The 12,445-nt window shown below is 44.6% G+C and overlaps 1 protein-coding gene across 8 annotated transcripts in view; it reads left to right on the top strand.

The window, feature by feature from the left end:
• The window catches only part of AOPEP (aminopeptidase O (putative)), a 311,009-nt gene that overhangs the window by 287,845 nt on the left and 10,719 nt on the right, over positions 1 to 12,445 (top strand). The window contains exon 15 of one of the 8 annotated variants that reach the window (XR_004956306.1): positions 2,963 to 3,442. The exons of the other annotated variants lie outside the window; for them this stretch is intronic. The gene's annotated coding sequence lies outside the window, so the exon portion shown is untranslated. The remainder of the gene's footprint in view (positions 1 to 2,962; positions 3,443 to 12,445) is intronic. 8 annotated transcript variants of the gene reach the window in all.

The following is a 12,445-nucleotide window of genomic DNA, read 5'->3' as shown; positions in this document are numbered from 1 at the left end:
CCAATGCAGTCGCACTGGGAAGTATATTTTTAATGGTTCTCTCTTTATGTAGCTCAATTTTTGTATCACTTGTGTTGCTTCTGTGTTTTGGTTCTGTTCACAGAATGTCTCCTCTCTCAGTCAGGATTTCTGAGCATGGTTTCTAGTCTGATGTTTGTCAGCTTTGTTTGCATGTCAGGGGTGATAGGTTACATGACCCTTGTCCTTCATGTGCTTGCATCACGTGTGGTGTGAATCCCCAGGAATGCTCTGGGGGAAGGGATACCACACGTTCAGAATCTTAAAGGAAAAATGGACCAGAACAAACACACTGAGAAGCTGGGCAGGGTAAAGCATGTCATCCTAAGCCATCTCGAGGGGGAACGTTTGCATTTCACAGCCTGAAAAATAACGCTGAGTATAGGAGTAAACCAACTTTCACATCCTGAGTCAAAGACACTACTAACCGTATGCTGGGTAATTTTAACCAGAACAGAAAATGAGCTGAAGGGAACCTTAGTTCATAGAAATACACTGCTTTCAGTTTTGAGCATACCAACTCAAAGAGCCATAAAAGTTTAAAAATATGTTGGACATCTGATTCTTGGAACAAAAGATATTTTCTAAGATCTTTTTTTGGGTAATGACTTTCCTGCCCTCGTTCACAGGTCTCTTAAGCCTTAGAAATAGCTGCTCCATGGTAGCGACGTGAAGTCCCATGGAACTTGGCTCTGTGTATTTTCCCCACAAGAGCCCACAAAACAACTTTATTTCTGTAGACTACTGTTGAGCACTTAAAAATTGGAGGCACACCTCAAGTGAATTTTTGGAAAATTCAGAAACAGCAACTCACTGTCTCATCTGTCATAATCGGGAGTGGTGGACATTCGTCAGTAAGGTGCCCATGGTAGCATGCTCTGCTCTGATACTCTGATGTTTCACCCGGTGGGTTGAACCAGAGAATCGGCTTTCTAGGAGAGGCCATTACCAGCATCGGTTCATCCTCTCACTGTATTTAGAGAAACCCTGTTGGTGGTCTAGCTTAGGAGAAAGAGGCCTCCTAGGTTAGGCTGCAGTGGGAACGTGTGGGTATCATGTCCCTGTCTTCCCTCCAGTCCTCCCCCAGGGGGAGCGGGGAGGGGTGCTGCACCCTCATGGCTGACCCCGTGCGAAGAGAAGAATGATACCTGTGTATGTGCCTATGAGCAGCTCTTCCATGTCTTGATCTCATGAAACACCCAAACCAACCACCTGGTATTGTCGCGGGCATTGACTTCGCAATGAATAGACTTGGGTCCCAGGGCCCCGTTTTCCTTGTGTGCACAGCAGTGCGTGGACTGCTGGTTTTCCAACTTTTTGGCCATAGCCAGCTGTTAAAAAAAGTTTCATGATGCTATCTTTATTCTTAAATTTTCTATTTTCTATTTTATTTTCTTAAAAATGTGTGTCGTGGTGCAATAAATTGAGTTTATAATACACATATGCTTGCAGCCCACAGTTTGAAAAATGTTGGACAATGTCACGGTCCTCGCTGGCTCTCCTGCTTCCTCCTTGTGGATTGTGACCAAGGTTCCTGCAACTCCATCTCCTCTGGATTAAAATGGAGCCATAAACCCCTTCTTCACAACATTGTTACATCCATGGTTTTAACGTAATTTCTGTTCACACAAGATTCATCATCTCATTTTGTGTGAAACAGTCCAGTTTTGTTATTTAGCCAATCTCTTTTAATTTGTCAGGACTGGCAGGGAGAAAGAGAGAAAAAAGTAGCATAATCTCCCCAGCTATTATTAGAAGGCCCTAAGCTTCCAGTCAAAGAATTCTTGATCTTGAGGGGAGCTTCATGGGTTTTGGGGTGGGAGGACCTTGCTCTAAATCAAAGCTTCTTAATCTTAGCACAACTGACATGTTGGACTAGATAGTTCTCTGTCGTGGGGGCTGCCTTGTGCATTATAGCATCCCTGGTCTTTACCATGAAGTGACAGTGTCAATCCTACCCCCAGTTTTGGCAATCAAAAATGTCTTCAGACATTGCCAAATGTCTCATGGGGGCAAAGCCACTCTGATTAAGAACCATTGGTCTAAAGCAGTAACTGATTCACAAGAGGCAATTTTTTCATCTCATCCGATAGTGCCTGACAGCGGGTTACAGCATGTAGTGGGGTGGCTAGAAAGGTGGTTAGCAACACCGAGAGGCTGCCCTCTGCCAGCTTGTCTCTCCCAAGGCTCCAAAGAAGGTAACCTTGGGAGAGGTGAACACAGACTCTCTAAGAGGGAAGAAAAAGAAGGAATTGCAAACTAAAGTAGTAGTAGCAAGTAAATCTAAGGAAACAGATTAGTAAGTAAGGACAAACCTGTTTTACCACTAGTACACAGAGAGCCACGCCAGCAGCTGTCTGCATTCTGCTCTGAAAAGGACACTTTCAAGGTTGATTGCAAATAGAAAAACATCTACCTTGCAGGCCTTTTCCCTCATCACTGCCTTTCTTCTGGCTCTGGCTGAAGAGCCCTTGAAAACCACATAAAATGGCCCCCTCCCGTGGTGGGCTTTACATGCAGAGAAGACATGGGTTTTAATACATTGTCGGTTAGAACTCACTGCTTGAAAACACCACAGCATTTATTTGAAATCCAGAGGTGGAAGGTATGATTTCAGGAATGCAGTGGTCTGACAGCTCTGATGCTCATTTTTAAATTTTATTTGAGCCAAAAACATAGTTTCTGTGAACTGAGAGCATTTTGTGGTTAACAGACCTCTAGAGAGGCATATTTTAAAAGATAGAGAATAAAGGTTTAGCTACATATCATGTCCCTGAATTCTAAAATTGATCAGTCGCTGTGATTCTGCCCCATTCCCTGTAATGCTAAAACTCCTTCTGTTCAGGGTGCCCAGTGTTGGGGCTTTGTTCCCCATTCTCCTTTGGTTGCTTTTTGGTAATATTCTGGCTACAAAATAAACATTTCTGTTTTGTTTCCCTCACAGAAGAGTTTAGAGAGGAGGTGAGGTATAATCTCTTGGGCCCCGGTGACACTTCAGGAAGCTCACCAGTTTCTACTTAGGCAAATGCCGTGTACAGAATTTGGTGCCTCTGTCCTCTTTGGTCCGCCTAGATGCGGAATCAAAGCAGCGTAGAAGCAAAACCCGGCCTCGCTGACATCAGCCCCCATAATCGTAGTGTGTGAGAGTCGCCTGCAGGGCCCAGAGGACCGCGTAAGGACGCGGGGCCCAAACATGGGAAAGGTGCCAGAGCACCGCCCCGTCTCAGTGCTGCCCCAGCGGCCTGCGCCTCTTACTCTTCCTGCTCCCGCCGTCCTGGAGGCCGCCCCGGGTGCGTGCACGTCATCACCCGGTATTGTCAGGCACCATCGTGGAGCCCACAGGCAGATTTTCAGATTGGACATCAAAAGGAACCATGCGGAGTGTCAGAGTGGTGTATGGCAGTTAGCGAAGTGGTTCTTCAGGGTAAGTAAGATACAAAGGGCCAGATGGGATGGGAGCTTCCAGAAAGGCAGTTTGACACGTGCCATATTCAGTATGAGGCCGTTTGTCACAATTTCTTTGCAGGGACAGGGGTCAGGCTTGTTGGCCCCTTGACATGGTCAGGCTCAGGTTACAATCAGAGGTCAAATGCTGATGAATCTGAACTTTAGCATGAAAGCTATAAATAGTGTGACTTAATACTCATTTTTTAAAAAGCCAAGACAGCACTCGTGAGGGGCCCAGCTGTCTCTTTAACACGGCTTTGTAATCCCTTTCCTAGAGTTTGGAAGCTTGCTGGGGTATGGATTGAAAACATAGAGTATTTTTCTTTAGATGCTTTTGTCTTAATGTCTTTTAAAACCATGTGCCTTTAACGATGTGGGAAAGAACAGAGCTCTTATATAATTCTTCAGTTATATTTGTGTATTCTTTGTTTTATTCGGTTTACGAAACAGTGTTTTAGAGCATCTTCAGAATCGGGACGATACCTCTCTGCGTTTCTTTCTTGGAGCTTGCTCTGTTATTCAGTCCAGCGCCCCCAGAACTGTTCCTTGGAACCCTTGCAACAAGTCAAGTCTCCCTTGCTATATTGCGATGAAGGGATTTTTCAAAAGCTGATCTAAAATCACAAAATAAAAAAACTCTCGTCTCTCAGATCAGTATTCCTCTCTTGTTCCTCTCATTTCCATAGGCCAGGAGTTGTGTTTATTTACCTTGAATTGCTGCAGCGTGTTGGGGCTGGTCAGATGTTTGTTAAATAATGAAGATAAAGAAGAAAATAAGCCACCGATGGCAAAATCTCCCTGATTTTTCTTAAAAGTCTCTTTCAAATAAACCGTTATAATTAATTCATAATATTTAGAATTTGTAAATGAAAGGAAAAGAGCATTTAATATGTGGGCTTTTAGCTACAGGTTCAGTCAGACTTTATTAGGAAAGCTCCTGGTTGCTTATTGTTCTTTGCTGTTCGCTCCTGTCGCTGTACCACTGTACTCGGCAGCAGGTCCTGTTGTAGAGGCTTTAAGGGGCCTTATGTACTCTGGCTGTGTATGTTCTCCCATCCTTCCCTCCTCCCCCGCCATCCTGTACAGATGTTCTCGAGATGGGGAGATAGACACATTTTCTGGGGTTATAAATCACTTTGCCCTGATGTTCTTCTTTCCGTATAGCCGCAAATGCAGCTCCATCTCATGTTCATTGTGTCTTAAAGATCTCAAGGGTGAAATCAACGCGTGGTGTTTTATTGGTACTTCTGGCTTTTTTATACTTCCGTCAATAGTTTACATATTTTTGTATTAGATTTCCGCGCTAACATCCATGCCGAGAAGGCATACAGTTGTCTGTGAACACAGCCATTTTCTTTCACAGCTGCAAACCGGACCATATTCCCATGTAACGTGTGCTTTACACGCCCTAAAACAGAGGTTCTCATTTTCCCAAAGTACTCAAATGTCTTTTCAGATGGTACTCTTCCCTCCAGTGCCTTTTCCTGTCCACCATTCTCTACCGTCTAGTTTCACGTACTCCAGGATTTGAGAGTTCAATTTCTCAGGCCTTGTTGCTGTGGAGCCCGCAAACTGCACATAAGATAAGCTCTTCTGGCAGCGTTTGCCAGCAGCTGGAGGGTGGTCCCCGAGCCAGCCCTGCAGGGAGGGGACAGCGCTCTCGAGATCCCACATGTTCCCTGGCAGTTCGTGCCTCTTACATTGGAATGTTTGTGCTGGTGCCTGATAGCAAGGAGAAAGCAATTAGACTGGATTCAAATTGTTTAAAAAATGAAAAGACACCTCTTCGTGTGCAAATGATGGTATTTTGTGTGTATGTCAGGGTATGAAATTTTAAGATCAACTGAACTTACAAGGTGGCACTATAAATGAATTTTAAGCTACTTGGTCTGCGCGTTGCTTTGCTGCAGCCTTGAGACACCTGGAACTGTGTGCCATAGACCAGCTGGTCTCGCCCATCATGGGTAGAAGCAGATGCCCAGGCCCAGCACAGGAATTCCGCGGGCCCTGGGGCACCAGCCAGGCAGCGAGCAGTGGCCGAGTCAGCTCCGCCGCCAGGACTCCAGGTAGCGTCCTTACGAATGGACTATGTAAAATAGTACCCTTTCGCTCAAACATCTTTCCCAGCCTGACTCTTGAGTTGATTTTAGTAACTTTTATGGGAAATAATTCATACACTGTGTACGGGTCAAGGATTTTTAGTATGTTCACAGTTGCACTGTCACCACAGTCAGTTGTAGAATATTTTCATCCTCCCCAGAAGAAACCTTGTATTAGCTCTCATTCTCATCTCTCCCCTGCCCTCAGCCTAGGCACCCACACTAATCTTCCTGCCTCAGTAGATTTGCCTATTCTGGACTTGCGTGTAAATGGAATTGCATACTGTATGTGACTTTTGTAACTGGCTGCTCTTCATTTAGCATGTTGTGTTCAGGAATCATCCATGTTTCAGCACGTACCGGTACTTCTTTTTTTCTTTTTTCTTTTTTTTTTTTTTTAAATCACCAGATATTTTCAGTTGTATAAGTACAGAGCATCCGTTCATTCACCAGTTGACAGATGGGTTGTTTCCACTTTTTGGCTGTTATGTGTAATGCTGGCATGAACACATGGGTGTACATGTTTTTGTGTGGATATATGTTTTCACTTCTCTTGGGCTTGTATCTCGGAGTGGAATTGCTGGGGCATACGATAACTGTTTAACCTTTTGAGGAACTGCCAGACTGTTTTTACAAAGTTAGTGTACCATTTTACATTCTCCCCAGGAATGTCTGAGGGTTCCAGTGTTTCTTCATTCTTGCTAACACTTGTTATTGTCTTTTATTTTAGCCATCCTATTGGGTGTGAAGGACTATCTCATTGTGGTTTTGATTTCCTTTTCCCTAATAATATCATCTCGAACATTGTTTTATTGTCCATTTGTACGTCTTTGGAGAAAAGTCTCGTCAGATGTTTTGCTCATTTTTAGATTGGTTTATTTGTCTTTATTATTGAGGTATAGTCATTCTTTATATATTTCAGATACAAGGCCTTTATCAAGTATATGACTTGTAAAAGTGTTCTTTTCACTTTCTTGATCGTGTCTCTTGAAACACAGAAGTCTTAATTTTGATAAAATCCAGTTTATCTTATTTTTTTTTTTCTTTTTTTGCTTGTGCTTTTGGCATCATCTAGGAAGCCATCACCTAATTCAAGGTGTGGAAGATTTACACCTATGTCTTCTCCAAGTGTTTTATAGTTTTAGTTCTTAAAGTGAAGTCTTGGGGTTTATTTTTAAAAGTCCATTTCTCTAGCTCCCGAAGGGAACGATATTGGGAGAAATAGCCATTATGAAGAGAGAGGAAGAGAGGGTGTGATATTTCATGGAACACATGGCATGGCTAGAAACTGGGCTTAGGACACGCTGCCCAGTAACGTGTGTCCTTTCCTCCTTCAGGCCCAGTCCGCATGGCCCCCTCTTAGGGAGTCTTCTGACCGCGTCTCCGGCCCATCCCCGCTTCCCTCATTTTCCATTATGTCTGTCATTTATCACCAACATAGGAGTCTGTGCTTGCCGGCTTACTGAATTTTTCTTAGACTTTATACTTAACTATAAGCTTCAGGAGGGCTTGTCTGGTTTATTCACCACTGTCACCTCAATACCCAGTACTTTTTTTTTTTTTTTGAAGAATGAATTTCCTCGAGCTCAGGTGTTCTGTAATAGCAGGTACTGGTGTCTGACATGGCAAGGTGATTGGAACAACTAAGGCCATGGCGAAACCGCCTCAGAAGAGAGCGAGTCTTTTTGCCAGACCTGGCGAGGCCCTCCACAGCTGCATCCATCTCTGCGGAGAGTGAGAGAAGGCACCTGTGTCACTTGTGAGATTATCGGAGGAGTAACCCATGGTCACTTTTCTGCCAACAGTGAAAATCCTTTTTTAAGCAAAAAGTCCCTTTTCAGCAAAGGCCATGTGTCACCTGTTAACAAAATGAAGAACAAAGGGTGGGGTGCATTATTTCCTAGTTACAGAATCGCATATTGGTGTATTGCCGTTTGGAGCATGGTTTTGATAGGGAAGGCTGTCAAACTGTGCCATATGTCAAGGCGGACCCAATATGGGTTCCCAAGTTTTTCTTTTTGGAGCCAGCTGCATGTAATGGAATTAATGTTACTAAATAAAATAGTACCTCCATTGGAGAAGGAGGAAAGGTTAGAATTTGCCATTTGTGGTGACATGTGTCATCACGTTTGACCCTCACTGTCACTCCCCATGTATATGTCAAGTGTGATGATCCTCATAGCAGTTTCAGAAGATCCTGTTTTGGATGCTGCTGCGGCTCTGGATATAACTGGTTATAACCAGTTATGAACAGTTAACATATAGACAAGAGCTTTAGGGACTGACTGGAATAAAGTTAGTAAGAACCCCTGAAAAAGAGACTAGGGCCTCTGATGCCTCATTTGTAGTCTTAACCCCTGGCCTAGGGATTTATTAACCTGGCTTTGTGACAGCAAATAGAGCAACTTTTAATTTCCTGTACGTAAAAAGAAATATGTTAAGATGGCAGTCCCTTGAGTAAGGTGAGAAAGAAAATGAGAAGTCCTAGAATCAAAATACAAATGTTGAGAATCTTCATGTGACAACTACGTAGTCAGTGATGATTTTCATTTTTTTCAGGAGAATGAACAGGTAAGACATACGGATGTATCGTAGAGGCCCCTAAACACAGTGCTCTCTGGAAGTGCAGCCCATCTTGGCGCTGCCTTCCCACTGCTGGGCTGCCAGGCAGGCTCCCTTACCAGCAGTAAACCCACTTTTAAAACAAAGTTAAATCTAATTTAAGAACACAAATTGAAAAAGCAGGTTTGTTTATTGCAGTGTTAGACTTATTAACTCACAAAAGCCCTGAGCCTTGGTCTTTCTGTTTACAGATATAAAATGGAACTCTAAATGAGGTTTAATGGGCTTCTCAGATCATGTTCCCTGGACAGATTTCTTTCCCCTTCAACAGTAAATTTTGAAATCAAAAGGACTGAAAAGAAAGGGGAATGCTTCCTGTCATAAATAGGATGGGTGGCATTCTTCAAAGCATTTTACAGCTTCCAACTGTGCATTATAATTTCAGAGTAGCTGAAAAGCATTCTGAGTTTTTTTTTAAGTAGTACATTCATTCAGAAACTTTTATCAAGCACGTGCTAGGCACCAGGCATCGAGATAGGGCCGGGAGATGGTCTAAAGGTGCGCAGGCACTGGCTTTCACCAAGCTTATGTTTTAGTGTAAAAAAATACGTGAACAAGCGAACAAGGAAACACGAGTGTCCGAGAGCATCGTGAGCTGGAGAGATTGCAAGACACTGCGAGAGAGTGACTGATGGGGTCGTGGGGAGGGGCTGATGAGCTCTGGGCCGAAGAGGTGAGTTAAGTGGTGCTGACCTATTAGATCATTCCACTGAACGTGGGTGTGGTAGATGAGGTACAGCCACAGTGGTGCCATCTAATGTGACCGAAGACACCTTTGTCCCCTTGGTCTGCCGGCCCCCCACAGCCTTCTTCTAAAGGCTCTTAACACAGTTTGGGACTTCCTGAGACACGCTTCAGACTTTCTGGCAGCATCAGAGTGATGGAGTGATGGAGTGATGGAGCTCTAATATGTTAACAGAAGGGAATACCTTGTCATGGGTTTTTAAGTGAAAGAATGCAGGCTGCGCTAAGCTAGTGTATCCAGCAGTGGTAAGTGGAGAGACGGTAGAACACAATATATCCATGCTGACTGCTGCCGTTGTAAAGATCAGAAGTGAATTTGGCCGAATGGCTAGGATTCCACATTCATCGTGTTCTCTATTTGTGCAGGGTTACCTGTTTATAATTGTGAAACATTTAAAAATAAAGCAAAGGAAGCAGCTACCTACAAGAGCCATAGATGCTTTTCAGGCATGGCAGTGAGTATGCACCAGATCAGGCCCTGGCTCCAGGATGGCGGTGACAGAAGCAACACGGTTGATTCCCTCTCTGCGACTCTGACTGTCTCATGTACTCTGTTCATGGCACAGTGGCTGCCAGAACAAAGTCGGGGGTATTCGCTATTAGAAGTTACTAGAACTAAGTTGTCGTCTTCTGCCTATAGCAGTGTCTGCTCAGCCTCTGCGATTCCATTCGTTCCGTAGGCACAGTAATGCTTTCGTAAGGTGCCAGTTTTCAAACTCCACCCCCAAGGAGCCCAGGGCCCCACAGAGGAGTTTACTGTTTAACAGCGTTTTCTACCTGACGTGACTATTTAAACTGCTTGAAGAACCCACTGATGTTCTTCTCTTTAATCTGTCTTTATATGCTGGAGTTCCAGCTTACATTTGTATTAAACGTTAGAAGAATTATGTTCAAGAAAAGTTCGAAAACCACTTTGAAAAATTATTAAATAATAAGCAGGCTACGGAGCACATTCCCACATAAGAATTTTTATTTCTTGGAAGTAGTTTCACGAAAAACAATCCAAAATTGAAATTAGAAAAAAAGTTTTGAGATAAAATTTTTTATAAAAGAGCGTTGGGAATTGTAAAATGTTAATAAATATGGGATTCGAGGTATGTAGCGATTCACAGAGGGGTGTCTTGTTGGCGTGGACAGAATTGGAGCGAGCTGACTTAGGGGTGACTCTTCTTGAAGGCTGTGTCTCACTGTCGGGGTCACTACCCACACGCGGCACCTTCTGTCTGCATTTGTGCTGGGCTCGTAGGCCGGAGAGATGCTCTGCTTCAGGAGGAGGAATGCCAGAGCACGTTTGCATGTGCAGAAGGAATTTAATCCACAGAGAAAGGGATAGGATTCGAAGGCCCCGAATTCAATAACACTCTGTCTGTTCCTGCCAGGACAAGGCTGAAACTGGCCAGAACCAGCTCATGAGGTTCTGTGACGTCGTGCTGGTAGATTCGGGGCGTTAAAATTTACTGGCGAACCACTGCCTGTGCCACTGGAAGCCCAGGGCAAGGGCCAGTGAACTGGAGCCGGGCCAGTCCACTCTATAGCCTGTCTTTGTAAATGAAGTTTTATCTGAAGACTGCATGCTTCATGCTCGTTCCACATATTGTCTAGGGCTGCTTTTGTGATATGATGCCAAATGGACTGAAAAACCAAAAGCGCTCACTCTCTGGCCTTTGACAGAAAACATTTGCTGACTCCATTCTAGAGTCTAGTAGGAAATGGGCTCCAGATCCATTAAAATATCTCGGGACGAGATATCTCCAGGATAGAACAGTTAATGCGAGGGAGGCCCAGCATGTTCTGCTTAAGGTCATGGTTATACCACGGACGTACCTGTCAGGTCGCAGGACTTACCCTCTGAATCTGAGACATGGTTTGTGAATACAGAGACCCTACAGGGCAGGTGCCATTTTTCAGGCACTGGTGGAAATCAGAGAAGAGGCTCCGTTCATCTTGTGTATTTCTGACCCAGAAGTGAGCTCAGCTGAGCTTTTTAGGTAGTGAGAACTTTCTTGAAATGGCAGATGTTGGTGCAAGGCCGAGTCATCTGTCTTTACAAATTCCCAGGCCTCTGGACCCTTCCTTGGTGGCACCCCCTGCTTCCTGTGCTCTGCTGGGAATCTGAGGCTCAGTCCAGCCCTTTCCTGCCCCCCGAGCCCAGCCCCACCGGTACCTTTTTACCACACATACTGTGCCTCACACATGCGCAGGGCCACCTTCAGCCAGCAGCAGTCACCTGACAGCCACCTTGCTCTGTCATTTCGCACTTCTTGGAATTAATACTCCTAAGGTTTTTACAGATTTAGTAAATAATGAATTTTGAAGTAGCCAAAGCCAGAAACATGCTACTCCCACAAGCACTTACTATGTGTGAATCACTATCCTAGCACTTGCCTGGATGTCCTCGGTGGGTTCCCATTGCAGCCCAGAGGGGCTGAAGCTCTTCCAACCCCCCATCCTATGGAGGGGAGCGGGATCAGTGAAGAGTGCTTAGAGCAGCGAGCCGAACTGGCAGGCCCAGTGATGGACAGACCCAGGCCTTTAGTTTGGGGTATCCAAACACAGTAGGTCATGAAATCAGTTCAGTAGGTCACTGACCAGCATTTAAAATACACACACACACACACACACACACACACACACACACATAGATACACACACGTGTGTGCGTGTGTTATATCAATGTGTTGACTATATGAGTATAGCGAAAGTATAAAAAAAAGAAACTTTGGTTTCTGTGCACACATGAGCATGTTGTATGCATATGTGCGTTGACTGCTGTGAATGTATTTGGAATAAATGAGCCACCAGCCTTAGAGCCAGAGCCCTGTGCTTTTGTGTTCTCCAAAATACATTTTGGATACCCAGGTCCCCCATGTCTGCTCACATCTCCCCGATGGCTGACGCCTGTTACCATAGACACACCGTCATCCTGGTGGGAATCCGTGCTATGGGTTGGAGCCCCACCATCCCGGAGCAGTTATATAGTTCATTGGGGGGTTTTTATTCTGTCATTAAATGTGGGCCTGACATGAATTGGCTTCCACATACCTACGCTTTATTCATCCCATCCCCAGTTCTAAGACCCTCCCATCTGTACGCAGCCCTGAAGATCCGGTCATATTCTTGGGCACTCTCGGGAGAGCACTGATGTCTGTGCACTCATTTCTGTGGAGACTTCAGAAACCTGCAGACTTCTAGACTCCATTCGCAATGATGTGACCTAGCACCGCTCTGTTAAAACCCGCCTGTTCCCTGAGGGCAGCACCCACATCTTTTTTCTGTTCAGTGTCCCTCGAGCAGAACACTTTGGAAAACAGAATTCCAAAGTGATTTGTATTAGACCAAAGTATTTATAAGTACACACCTGTACCTGCACATTATATATCACAACATCATTGCGACTTTGTGGGAAGAATTGGGGACCTAAATTCCTTTTCTTCTTCTTCCTACCTTATTTGTGTGCCAGACACTGTGCTAATCATTCATGCATGGTATGGAATCCTCAGCACTGCTGCGCGCGG

This window comes from Rousettus aegyptiacus, unplaced genomic scaffold (assembly GCF_014176215.1).
Source record: "Rousettus aegyptiacus isolate mRouAeg1 unplaced genomic scaffold, mRouAeg1.p scaffold_m13_p_3, whole genome shotgun sequence".
In the NCBI taxonomy this organism is placed as follows: domain Eukaryota; kingdom Metazoa; phylum Chordata; class Mammalia; order Chiroptera; family Pteropodidae; genus Rousettus; species Rousettus aegyptiacus.
This window is presented reverse-complemented; position numbering and strand designations above follow the sequence as displayed.